We start from the raw sequence: 13,711 nt of genomic DNA on the forward strand, positions 1-13,711 counted from the left end.
GTTAACCTCGCCAGAGCTGCGCTCTCGTCCGACATTTGTAGCAAAAGCTGCGAAAAACAATGTGCCGTACTCGGCAGATATCCCACCAAATGATTTAGTATATTATCCACGTAAATGCACACCGGGGGGGCGGTGGGAGTGGTTGGGTCCAATAAATGAATAAATAGCGATCTTTCAGCCGGCTGTTCGTTCCCCATGTGAAACAACGTTGGTGTTTTTGTCACGTAACTCTGCGAACAAAGTGGTTTTATTGCCTAAAACCAACTGAGTTTCCTGAAGAAGTTGACACGTGTTGCTGGATTCTTCGTGGGAAATGAGGAGCAACCTTTTCGTAGAATATCATCCGAACCGTTGATTGTTTAACCCCGCATCCAGATGTGACTGCTGTGTTCACATTATGGTGAACGGACTTGTATTTCTATAGCACCGACCTCTCACAGCTCCGTACGCTTCATGTCATTGTACGCTGATGATGGCAGAGGCTACCGTGCAATGTTGCCACCTGCCCCGTCAGGACCCCAAAACTACTAATTCACATTCGTACGCCGATGGCACAGCCTCCGGGAGCAATTTGGGGTTCAGAGTCTTGCCCGACAACACTTCCGACTGCCAACCTTCCAATTGGAAGTCGACCCGCTCTACCTCTGAGCCACAGCCGCCCCCAAACACACCGAACACGGTGAAACGCTCGGTCCAAATGAGCTGCGTGCCAGACTCTCGTTTGACTTTGTTGGTGTTTGATCAAATAACTTGATGGATGAGAAAGAAAGTAGTTCCATGTCGGGGAAGCAATTACAGCCGGTAGGATCGTTAGACCGGCACGCATCTAGAAGGTGTTTGAAGAAAAAGATAAAAGCATGATTCTGGTTAGCTCGTGCTCATTACAGCAGAGGGAGAAGCACATTTAAGGAGGGACCTGTTCATGCTGTGAGTTTTAACTGCAGCACAAAATGCTAAGTTTGTTACATGAATATCCATCATTAAATGAAACTATGAGCTAAACCTCCACTAACGCCTGCTTCCAATGCTCATCCTGCAGCCTCGTCCTCTCCGCCAACAACAAACTAACGCCTCTCTCTCTCTCTTTGAGGCGCAGACTTTTAAACGTTCAATTTCCCGTCTTGTTTGGTCTCTGTTGTTCCTGTTGGAACCTTTTCTCACACTTAACCTTGCACACAAACCGCCGAAGCGGCAAAAAAAAATAAATAACCCAAAACTTTGTTCCACTTGGTTTTTCTTTTCTCCTCATCAAAAAGCTCCTTTCCAGCCTCGCGGCCAACATTGCAGAGTCAACACATTACCCCCTCTACCAAAACACACACGCACACACACACACACTCACACACACACACACACTCACGCCACAGGACAGGCAGCCTATTCTCTTTTACTACTGTCACTCCACATTAAGGATGCTCCCCCTCAAACGAGCGGCTGGAGGCTGCAGCAGCAACCTTGTTTTACATAAGCACCTCAGACACACTCTCTCACACACATGCCAACAGTACGTTCTTCTGTACTTGTGAGGACACTCGTTGACAAACTGTGTATTGCAGAGTCCTTAACCCCTTAAACCTAAACGTCCAACCTTAACCTTTACAGCCGGCTCACAGAAATAAAATAAATGGCCTCATTTACCAAAAGTCCCTATTTTTTAAATCACCTACTGAATGTGTCTTCATGTTGCCCTCCGAGGCTAATTTGTAATTTGTGATTTTGGGCTGTACGAAAATAAATTCAATTGAATGTTCAAAGTTCATTCTCTCTTTTCAAAGACTCCCTCTCTTCCCAAAATGTCCTCACCTTCAGAAACAAACATGTCAGCTTCCAAAACACAACAAAAATGCAACACTTTCAAAAGATGATCAAAATATTTCCTCAATTTTGCAAAATGTCCTCACGTTCCAACAGTGCCGTAACACTCAACTTGGTCCTCACAAAGGTAGTATGAACAACATCACACACACACACACACACACACACACACATCAGTATGCAAACAGAATGATTATATTCATGTGTGCATGGATGCAAACAAATACACTTACATATATATATATATATATATATATACATATATATATATATACATTATGTAAATGGAGATATCTGTATGCATAGAGACACAAATACACAGTCACTGTACAAACATACGAGGTGTATGTTCACAACATTACCAATACAGGAAAGCATACTGATGTCCTGCACACACACACACACACACACACACTCGGCCCTCCTGTGAGTCATTTCTCTTCCGGGCGTTTTGGCCTGAAGTCAGTGACAGTTTTAACCTTTCAGACTGAACTGTCCTCCGTCATTTATCTCTGTTCTTTAACTGAAAACCTTCCCGTCCAACAGGAGCTTGAACACCTTGAACGCAGCATGAAGGCAGGTGTTTCTCTTTCCCGTCCAGTTGTTTGGGTTTAAGTTTCTCGTACGTCACATGTGACCTCGTCTGCAGTCCCACTTTTCACCGACACCGCTCTGCTGTTTCCAGACTAAACTTCCTCCTCTTCTCACGTTCTCTCACTTCTCTTCATGCTACATCTTTGCTAATCACACCTTAAAGTCCGGTTCAGAGCTACAGGACAGCATTTGGAGGTGTGATCACACCTTCAGCGGCCTGACGTGGCCTCGCTGTGAGGCTTCTCCTGGCTGATGGGGGATCAGCAGCCATTTATAACGTGAAGTCCTCGCTAACACTGCGTCACATCAAGGTCTGTCCTGTCTGAGGGCGCTCGGCTGCAAGTCAAGAATATTGTTGACCTCCAACTCTGAGAGGGTCCTTCAGTCCGTCTTCTCAGCTCCTCTTTTAGAAACACAGCAGGAAGCATGAGAGAAACAAATGTTCTGTTGGTATCCACGACTTGTTCTTATTTTGGTGAAACCATTGATTTTCATTAGTTTTCTTGTTTATGCTTTTCTCTCCAAGATAAAAGAAAACATCTGGTTTCCACTAATCGTTTGACCAACACAAGGAAACACAAGTTTAAGAAATACTTTTCAGGACTACACATTCTCATAATGTTGATCTTCACGTGAAGTTTAATACCAATAATAATTACAATAATACCAGCCAGTCTGCTGAAACCATAAACACACCTAGATGTGATACATTTTTATGATTTAAAGTTGTTTCCCACACAAACTAACTAACTACCACCAAGTATGTAGTAATATACAACTTTTCTGTCCTCTTTTATGGGATAACATTTGATTGAAAAGGTCTCTTCACCTCCCTCCAGTATTTGCATTCACACAAATAAATTCACAGCGCATTGTTGCAAGGGCATGATGCTGAAATATTGATACGCTTTCTCCTCGGGGGGAGCATTAAAGATGAATCTAATTAATACAAATGGTCATGGCGAGTGAAATATACTGCACACGTGTGTGTGTGTGCTGAGACACGGCTGGTTGCAGCAGTTTGCGTGCAGCAGCAGAGCACCGTGTGAGCATTAGTCATCTAGAAATGTGCAGACGTGTGCACACGTTCGGTCGGTGAGTGCAGGAAGCGTCGGCGGGTAATACATGTTTGGATGCAGACGGTTGGATTGCAGCAGAACGCTCCACATATATCACTATTAAGCTATCGCACACACGGCTGAGGATCACTACATGTTGAAAGCGTATTTGTGTTCATCACCCGAGCGCTGCACTGTTTATCGGTGTGTGGCGGGTTGGCAGATAATCAACTCTGGCCTTCGGAGCGTAGACAAGTAAAGTGCAACAGTAAACGTATGAAGCTTACTATGTTCCCGACGACATCACAGTACATCAGCTCGCCAGTCAGACGACTACCGTGTTCTTCAGAGACACAGTGGCTGGAAGTTCAACCCATCTCACTATTTTATCTCCAACACAAGTATATTATTGTACTTTGCTACAATTTAAAAGCAAATAATGTACTTTTTATTCCACAACATCTATCTGATGCCTCTAGTTACTTTGTCGATTCAGATTAATAATACGAAACATAATCAATAAACACATTCTGGTTTATTATTACAATTTAAGATGAGATAAGACTTTATTGCTGGATGGGGGTTGAAATGTGTAGATTATGTATACTACATTACAAAAAAAAGTGCAAATAATAATGCTGAAGTTTGTAAAAAATAACGTAGAGTAAACCAGAGCAAGTGTATATTTGATCCGAAACACAACCTTCATGTGGTTAAAGGAGCAGTGTGTAGGATTTAGTGACATCTAGTGGTGAGGTTGCAGATTGCGTCCAACTGAAAAGCCTCTCTAGACGCAGTTTCTTTCACGTCTGTTTGACAATATTATTAAACGACGAGTGCGAGACGATGTTTAGGAACCATTTGTACGGAGCGTGTTTCATGAGGAACATAAAACGATGTTGCACGTGGGCAGTAAGGGCAGCTGGTTAGGCCAACATTAATGTAGCCTCACAGTTAGAGGGTTTTAATATATTTAGCGAATCAGGCGGCTTTAGGGCGGGGCTTACTGTGATTGACAGGTCACTGCCACTACGTCACTCCTCCTCAGTCCAAATACACAAACAGAGTGAAAGTGGGCAGGAAGAGATTATAGAGGCCGGATTAGAAATAGCCCAAAGTGTTGACGATCACTCTTATCTCAAATATTATTGATGATAAAGATTTACCTTCACAGAAATTGAGGACCTTCATCCAAAGTGTTAGACAAACAAATCTCTCAAGAAGTACAGAACAGAGAAAGCAGAATATTTTCTATCAGTTTTTAAAATAATGATAATAATAATAATAGACGAGGACAAGCGTCTCTTTAGACCAGAGAGAGAGTCAAAAGGTCGAGAGATTGTGAAAAAAACGTTCATCAATGTTCTGACAGCGGACTCAGAATGATCACACAGTGAGACGGACAGAATCAGTTGCAGGGCGGATAAATGATGAGGACAGGCTTTGTCTGCGCTGCGATTTAATGGAAATTGAAAATGAGTCTCATTTCATGTTCTATTGTCCTTTATGGGACGAGCTGAAAGGGAAGCCTCGCAGCGTAATTGCCTCAATTTCTACTAATTTCTCCTGAATGGATGAATGATGACAGACTTCAGAAAAAATGTGCTAAATTTGGAAAAGTCTGGGGAGAAAATGGCAACATTCCCCCGACGTGAAAATCTGAGTACACCACGGACACCTTGTGCATAAGACACTGACATTAAAACTAAAGTATAATTTAACACGTCCTCAGAACATTCATCACACGTCCCAACCCTGTCTCCCAGAATTGACCTTCGTACACTAGTAATTTACAACAGCAAATGTGTTTTAACAGAAGCGTAACGCCACCTGAATAACGTGTTTCACATAATAAAGTATCCTCCAAGTCCCAAAATGTTAAAGATGCTAAATATTACATTCAGAGCGCTAATGTGGAAAGACATAGTGGCGCATAGTGTTAGTGCGCGTGGGCGCACTCCACTGGTTAGCTCACGGGTGTCGTTGTTAGCACCGTTAGCTGCTGGACCGGCCACGTTGTGAGCCTGCTGAGCGTCAATCAAAATGCTCCCAATCTCGTATTTAGCACTTTAAACGTATCTGCTAAATGTTCTCTGACAACATAATTCGCTTTGCCAACAATATCTGTTTTTGCAATACAGTATCTGCTTGTAAAAATGCGTTTTTTTTCTGGTATTCTTTGTTATGGTCAGGCGGTCACTGCACTTGGTTTAGGTTGAGAAAAGAAGAAGAACTCTTCTTAGCATAAGATTGCTGAAGACGTGAAGTTGCATTTTAACCTGACAAATATACAATCGTCTGCTGTTGTTTTTTAAAGTTGTGGTTGATCGTCGAATCCTAACGTTTTCCGTGAGCCTCTGGCCTTTCCATCGGTCCAAACCTGCACAAGTAATACTCCAATTGTGTATTCATGCTCCTCAGAGGATGAACCCTTTTTTTGGGACACTCTATGAGCATTGCTGTAGCACCAACCACGGGAAGATTATCGACACTGTACACAAGATATATTTTATTACTTTGTTACTGTCACGGGGCATGGTGGAGGACTCAAGCGCAGACCAGGCAGAGTAGCGTGTAGAAGGTGTTTTAATGAACAATTCAAATCAAACAGCAGACTTACAGGCACAATGGGGCATCCACGGAAGAGACAAGGGAAGAGGACAGAAAACAGGGCAGGCAGACAGGGAAACCAGTAACAGGACAAACCGAACGGGCGGGTAGACATTGCAAGAATCTGGCAAGGAGTGACTGAGGGGCAGGAGTTTATGTAGGGGGAAGAACAGGTGAGAGGAGTTGTGCTGATGAGGGGGAAGTGCTTGATTAGTGATCAGAGGCAGGTGAAGGGAATAAGCTGAGGGAGTGACTGACAGGTAGAGTGAGGAGGGTAGACAAACACAGAACACAGAGGCAAAGCCTAATCGTGACAGTTACTTTGCAATCAATCATGATCCCCAGAGGATCAATCATAGTTTTTGGAACCTCATAACTTTTAATCTGGTGCCACCGTGAGCCTAAAACTTTTGCCTTTTGCCCAAAGACCTGTACAGCTCCACCAATAGAAACGGTCAGTATGTTGTTTATTTCAACCAATTACTATTGAGCTGTGTAGTGAACACTGCAGCCTCTAGGGGGCAGCATAAATCAACTCTTATGAATTATTATTTGCTTATTTGCTTCTGTTTTTGAACTGAAGGCTTTTTTTCCTCTCACCAGAATATTTATTTTCTCCGTTTCTTTCTGTTTTAAGACAATATTTACTTATCTTTATGCCATTTTTTTAAAGTCTAACAGCCTTGGCCGCAAATAAAAAATGGAGTCTGTCGCCTCGGGACTCTGGCTCATTAAAACGTATTTCTATCCCTGTCATGTAGGGCCCTCGCAGCAATGAGCCTGCACCGCATTCTGAGTCTGCAGACTCTTAAAAAAAAAAGGATGTTAATAGAATTCATGAAAGGAGTTTGTGTTCTGCTGGACGATTAGAGGAGGTCGACAGAAGAGTCCAAACTAAATCTATTCAGCTTCCGTCTCTGAGAATAACTTCATTTGGCTCTGAGCTGGAGCCGTAGACAACATGTTGGACAAAGAAAGTGAAATGATATAACAACAAGAGTCTGTCATTTTAAATCTCATGATCATATTGATAAGTTGTAATTTCTATACAATTTTAGCTCATTTTCTATGTTAAAGTTGGTTCATGTTTTGGTTCCACTTTCTTTTACTTTGCCACCAGTTTATTGATTTGTTGGAGCTCTAAACTTGTTTTCACAGACTGTTACAGATGTTTGTGTTCTGTGAATCAGTGTAAATGTGAGACTATCGTGTGCCGAGACGAGGAGGCGATTGGTTGACCAGCTACCGCCTCCTGCGTGTGATTGGCTCCTTTCGGATGACGGCCTCTTTTATCTAGTAGACAAGAATGTATTCAAAATATGTTCAAAAGGCAAAACAATATTCCGGCATATGAGGAAAAGCGCATCATAAAATAACGTTGATTAAGCTCCACGCATTCATTCAGATCTTCTCTAATTTGGGTAATTTATTACAAACCTTCTCATTCCAGGTGGTTGAAGGATTGGATGAGGTTTCATTTAGAACGACTCGGGTAAAGCAGCAACATCACACATAAACGTAGAACAGGTGGCGTTCAGTCGGTCCGCTCGGGGTTCTTCATATCTGATGAAAAACACTTTTTAACTATGTGTCTTCAAAAGACTTTCTATGTTACATCAAGTATCTTCTCTTCATCATGTAAGAGTCTTCATCATGTTTTCATATCAGCCAATAACTGAACGGTACATTTCAATAATATAAAGATAGTTTAAGGGGAACACGGATCAATACGGTGAACTGAGAGATATCACAACGAAGCGTCCACAGATGATCACTGACATTAAGACAATTATATTTTGTAAGTTTTCTGAACTGTGCACATTTTCATACATTTCAAGAACATAAATGTGAAAATTGGATGAAGCCAGGTTCAACATTTTAGAGAAAACGTCCTTTAAAGTTCATTACAGACATTTAGAGACTCTACAGGTGAAGAGTTAACACATGAACTCATAGAGATCACCATGAAGCTTCACCACTTCATCACTCACACTAAGAGGAGTATTTATTGTATCACAAGTTTTCTGAAATGTTGTGTTTAAATATGTAAATGAGGCGTTATGTAACGGTAACTTTTGGTGAATTTAGTAGAAATCTACAGACGTAAATAAACAAAGAAGTGAAATAAACTCCTTAATGTGTGTCGAAGATGTTTTCGTTCCACTAGTCTGAAAGAAAACCTGTTGGAAGCAAAATAAACCAAAATCTCCAAATTTACCAGTGCACTAAGATTAATATTTCAGCCGGTGGGTCTCTCCTTCAGAGCACACGGAATCAACACAAAACATAAACATTCAGCCGAGACTTCAATTAGTTTTTTACCCATAATCCCTTGTGTTTCGTGGTTGTTGACTGTAAGTGGAGGGATTATGTTCTCCCTCATAATTATCCACATCACTCTGTTTATGGTTGCAACATGCTTGTTGTGAACACAGCTTAAGACGGAGTGTTTCAAATCCAACTGTAACATATGCACAACAAACACGGGCCTCCGAGGACGAGATAACGAAACCCTCAGGACGCTACGCTCAAACATGCAACACGCTGCTGCTATTCAGCATCCACCACTGTGCACCGCCTCCAGCATCTACAACCTTCACTTACAAACATCTCAACATACAAACATGTCTGTTGATGACATTCAAGCACATGCTTTGACAGTTTATTATTCATTTCATTCCAGATACATATGTGCATATAAACATCATCTGCACAGTTTATAAATACCGTCATTTCTATAAACATTCTGCACACGACCGGTTTACATGCATGAGGCCACAAACGGAGTGGTGACCTTTTGAATTCTTCCACACACACACACACACTCAGCCTCTGTGCGTTGTTTTCATCTCGTGCATCTAATCCGGGGTCAGATGTATTTACCGGGCTGCTTTAGGAATTCCATCGGAATCGCATGTTGCGTGACACGAATGCTGCCACGCGAGGCGGAAAAAAGGTCGTCCGTAATTGAAACTGTGACATTGAAAAAGGAAAGACAGAGGTGGAATGAATGGTCTGTCCTGACATTCAAAGATGAAGTTATTCTGCCCCCTGGTGGCGGTTAGTTGTTTTTTTATTTTCAGTCCTTTTGCTGCTGTTCTGACTCGCATGATTCTTTCTTGTTGTTTTTAAATGAAATTACATCTGCTGCTATTACTGCATTCAACGTTAGTTGTTCTGGAGAATCTACTGGTGCTTTTTATATTACTGTGTAAAAGATGTGTGTGTTGCTATATTATAATAGCATATAGTATAGAACCGCTGTATTAAAGACAGCTGTGAGCTGGATATTTGCTTTTATGACAGAAGAGGTTAAGGACCAGGTATCAGGTACCTCAGTATCTTTGCAGACTCTGAGTCCGTGTGTGGATGTCAGTCACATGTTCATCAGTATGTTTCATCCCTTCACAGTGACCCAGCAATGGATCGCTTTCAAGCTCATTCACAAGAGTATTCCACTGATTCATACGGCAGCTCCGAGAGGGAAGTGAGCACAACACATTCTGGTGATCCAGTTTCTACGTCTGATCTAAATAGTTTTCTCTCCTGTGTTTATAACTAAAGAGATAAAAGTGTTTATAACTAAAGCGATAACAGTGTTTATAACTAAAGAGATAACAGTGTTTATAACTAAAGAGATAACAATGTTTATAACTAAAAGATAACAGTGTTTATAACTAAAGAGATAACAGTGTTTATAACTAAAGAGATAACAGTGTTTATAACTAAAGAGATAAAAGTGTTTATAACTATAGAGATAACAGTGTTTATAACTAAAGAGATAGAAGTGTTTATAACTATAGAGATAAAAGTGTTTTTAACTAAAGAGATAAAAGTGTTCATAACTAAAGAGATAGAAGTGTTTATAACTAAAGAGATAAAAGTTTCTATAACTATAGAGATAAAAGTGTTCATAACTAAAGAGATAAAAGTGTTCATAACTATAGAGATAAAAGTGTTTATAACTAAAGAGATAAAAGTGTTTATAAATAAAGAGATAACATTGTTTATAACTAAAGAGATAACAGTGTTTATAACTAAAGAGATAACAGTGTTTATAACTAAAGAGATAGAAGTGTTTATAACTAAAGAGATAGAAATGTTTATAACTAAAGAACAGATGAAATAAAGGTTTTGCCAGGATAATGTTTTTACGTTCTCTAATGTTTTGCTAATTTATCAGACAGGTGAAAATAAATCCATAAAAAAAGACAATCAGTTGTAAAAAGTGTTTTTTGTAATATCAATTGTGTCCACAAGAGGCTGAAATGCTCCTCTACCTCATGTTCTACATAGAAACCAGAGCATTCATGTTGTCTTCCACCTGAGTTTTAATTTGTACTGTGTGTGTTTCCTTCCGTAGTGTAGCATCGAACATGTGTGCTTCTATCAGGCGTTGAGGAGTTATTCCTGGAGTTGGGAGTGACACCCGGTTGCCCACAGTGCCACTCGACCACTCCAGATTTGGGAACGTTATGACTTTTTGATTTATATATAAAGTAAGCTAGCACTCTCAACGGACGTTGACGTGTAAAATGTAAAAATGTAATTTCCTGTTGAGCAAACACATCCCCGTCTTTTCCTTCCGTTGTCTTTGTGTGTGGTCTTTTGGAGTGGAGGCCGAGAATGTCTTTTCTACATTAGATGAAGACGACGCATCAATAATTCAGAATCATTTTTGTCACTTTTGTGTTTCTGTAAGTGCAAATTGGAAAAATAGCATTAAACAGATGAATCACGTGTGGCCTGCTTTAGTTCGTTAGTAGAGTCTTTTCATAGGGTTTTTTTTTTAGATTGGTAATTTTCATCTTTTCCTCCCTAACCTCCAAACACACAAAACGCTCCAGGATCAGAGTCACTGTCCTGCTGCTCAGCACAAAGAGTTCAAAAGACTCTCAGTGGTATGTCCCAAACTAAGGCCCCGACTGGTCCTGTGCAAATACAGACATCATGTGTTCCATCTCAAACAGATCCATGCGTAGGTACTACCGGTCAGTGCACTTTACACAGCACACAAGGAAAAAAGAACAGCTGTGTTGTTGTTTGACGTGACATCAAATCAGAGCGGATTTCTGAGAAATGTCCTCATCTTTCAAGTCTTGCATAACAAACGGCAGACCTCTGTTGGTCCGTGTGACGTAACAGGAACATCCACTGAGTTTCAAAGAGTAGTTGAGCAGCAGAAGACTGCGGTTGTACTGAGCAGCCTTCACATCTGAATATAACAATGTGTGTTTGTGTCAGTCCACCAGAGACAGAAGCTGCAAGACAAAGTCATTCTTCACTTTCAGCTGAAACAAAAATACCAACGTTTGTTTCAGAGATAATATAAAAACCACGCTCTCTGGATTCAGATGTAAAAAAACTAAAACAAGATGGCGACGGCCAAAAAAGCAGAATTCCAGGCTTCAAACCGCTGATCCACAAACCAGTGGGTGACCGACCGCTGACTGCGTCTACTTCTTCATTATAATCTACGTTGTGAGGCAGCTGCAGCGTGTACGAAAAGTACAAGAATGCAATTTGGATTGCAGCGGATGTTTCACACGGACAGCGGTCTCCTGAGTGAAAGTCTTTGTTTGACGCTTCCATCCACGTTTCCCTCACGTACTCTCTCGCTCTTCATACTACGTCACCTGACTTCCAAAGCTTTATAGAGTTTCATATCGTCACGGAGTGAAAGAAAAGCGTAATAAAAACACGCAAAACGACTTGAGACCGGGCTGTTTTCTATTCTTCGACAAAATGTATTTAATCCACAAAACATCATTTAAATGACACAAAGAAATGTTTTCCTCAAATAGTCAAGAGTGACCTTTTGGTCGTAAGTCGCCATGATGTTTAAATGTGTTGTGCGACCACATCTTTAATGTGTGCTGAGGGAAGAAACTGGAATGTAAATGTCTGACTCGTAGTTTGCACAATTCATCCTTTAAAGCTTTAACATTCTCAGGAGTTCGCTTCTCTCCATTTTGATTTATTGATATCATTTAGTTACATTTATTTTGCCATTTTCGTCACTTTTTTTAGTATTTTGTTGCAGATTATATCTCTCATATTTTTTGTTTTAGTGTAAACAGAGAAAAGATCTTTGTGTCTCTTGTCTGACCGGCTGTTGTCTGAAGGTTCACAGACACTAAGTTTGCAGTCACACACAGTTCTGTCTGTTCCTGATGAACCATCCATGCCGACCACACCTGTCCCCACGGACCAATCAGAGGCCAGAACCGGTACACACCACACACACACACACACACACACAGATAAAGTGTGGGACCTCATGTGTATGTGTTTTAGGTTAATATTTACACATGGACTTTGTCGACCGTTGATAAACTCAGGGTTTTATGTGGAAGTATAAATAATGATTCTAATGCATCATATATGGTTTCTATGCAGCTCATCCTTTTGTTTGTGTTTCTTGTATTTGTGATTTCAGGCGATAACTCCGCAGGACACAAGTTAAGAAAATAACGATTCATCAAGAGATGAGAGAGATTACCAATTTATTCAGAATAAAAATCAGACTTCTCAGAACATTGAGATTCATAAAAACAACTACGAAGGTTTTCACACTTTAATAATAAATCAATTTTAATATTGAGAGGTAAAACATGTTTCACTTCTTCCTCTCCGGTGGACTGAACATGACCCGTCTTCTATTCATTTATTAGTTATCGGTGATGTTATGAAACACTTCCTTCATATCTGAGTGGATCAGCTGGAGTGAGACAGATGTGAGTGAGGTGTGAGCGGGTCGAGTGTGATGACACGGCGGGGTGCAGGTCTTCAGTGATAAACACACGTGAGACACACCTTCTACGTATAGATACGCAGCTTATCTATCGATGTTCATCAACCAACCACAGGTTTACAATCTATCTCTCTCGTCGGTCAAATATTCATTCATCGATTCAATTCTGAGTGAATGAAGCATAACTCAATCTGTGATATTAACAATCAATAAAGTTTGTGTCTTCACAAGTGAATCTGTGCATTTGGTTTTTAACAGGACAAATGGAGCATTTCTTCCTTTCCTGGGCTTGTATTTATTCTCGCCCCGTCGATAGTCATTTAAAGTGCCGGGTTAGCGGTTCGATGCACCGGCTCCTCCGCAGGTCAAAGTGTTATTGAGCGAGACGCTGAACACCAACTCTGCTCACTGCTGCCAATGCTTCAGTGCAGGGTCCAGCATCACCGCGGTGTCTGCATGTATATGAGCATTTAAATCCAGTTTGAACCAGATGTACGTACGAACAGCTGATGTTCTGAGGTGAATCCACACAAAGCACCTTCATCTTGTTTTATTTACGCCGTAAACAAAGTGGGAGGAGCCACGGGACATGAATGCTGTGGGTTGCATTATCAATGTTAATGAACAGTATCTGAATATAAACTGGAGGTCTGGCGATAAAACGATTCTCTTCTCAGGCAACACTTTCAGAAATATGAAAAATAATAATGATAAAAAAAACTGTTTTTTGTTTGATCTGCAGGAGCAGAGGAGACCCTCTTTGTTTTGAGGAGACAGATATCAGTTTCATCTCTGTTAGCCTAGCTTAGCACAAAGACTGAAAGCAGGGGGAAATGGTAGCATTGCTCCACCAAAATAAAAAAAAAATGAAATAGATAAA

The sequence above is a fragment of the Pholis gunnellus genome, assembly GCF_910591455.1.
Source record: "Pholis gunnellus genome assembly, chromosome: 10".
Taxonomy (NCBI): Eukaryota; Metazoa; Chordata; class Actinopteri; order Perciformes; family Pholidae; genus Pholis; species Pholis gunnellus.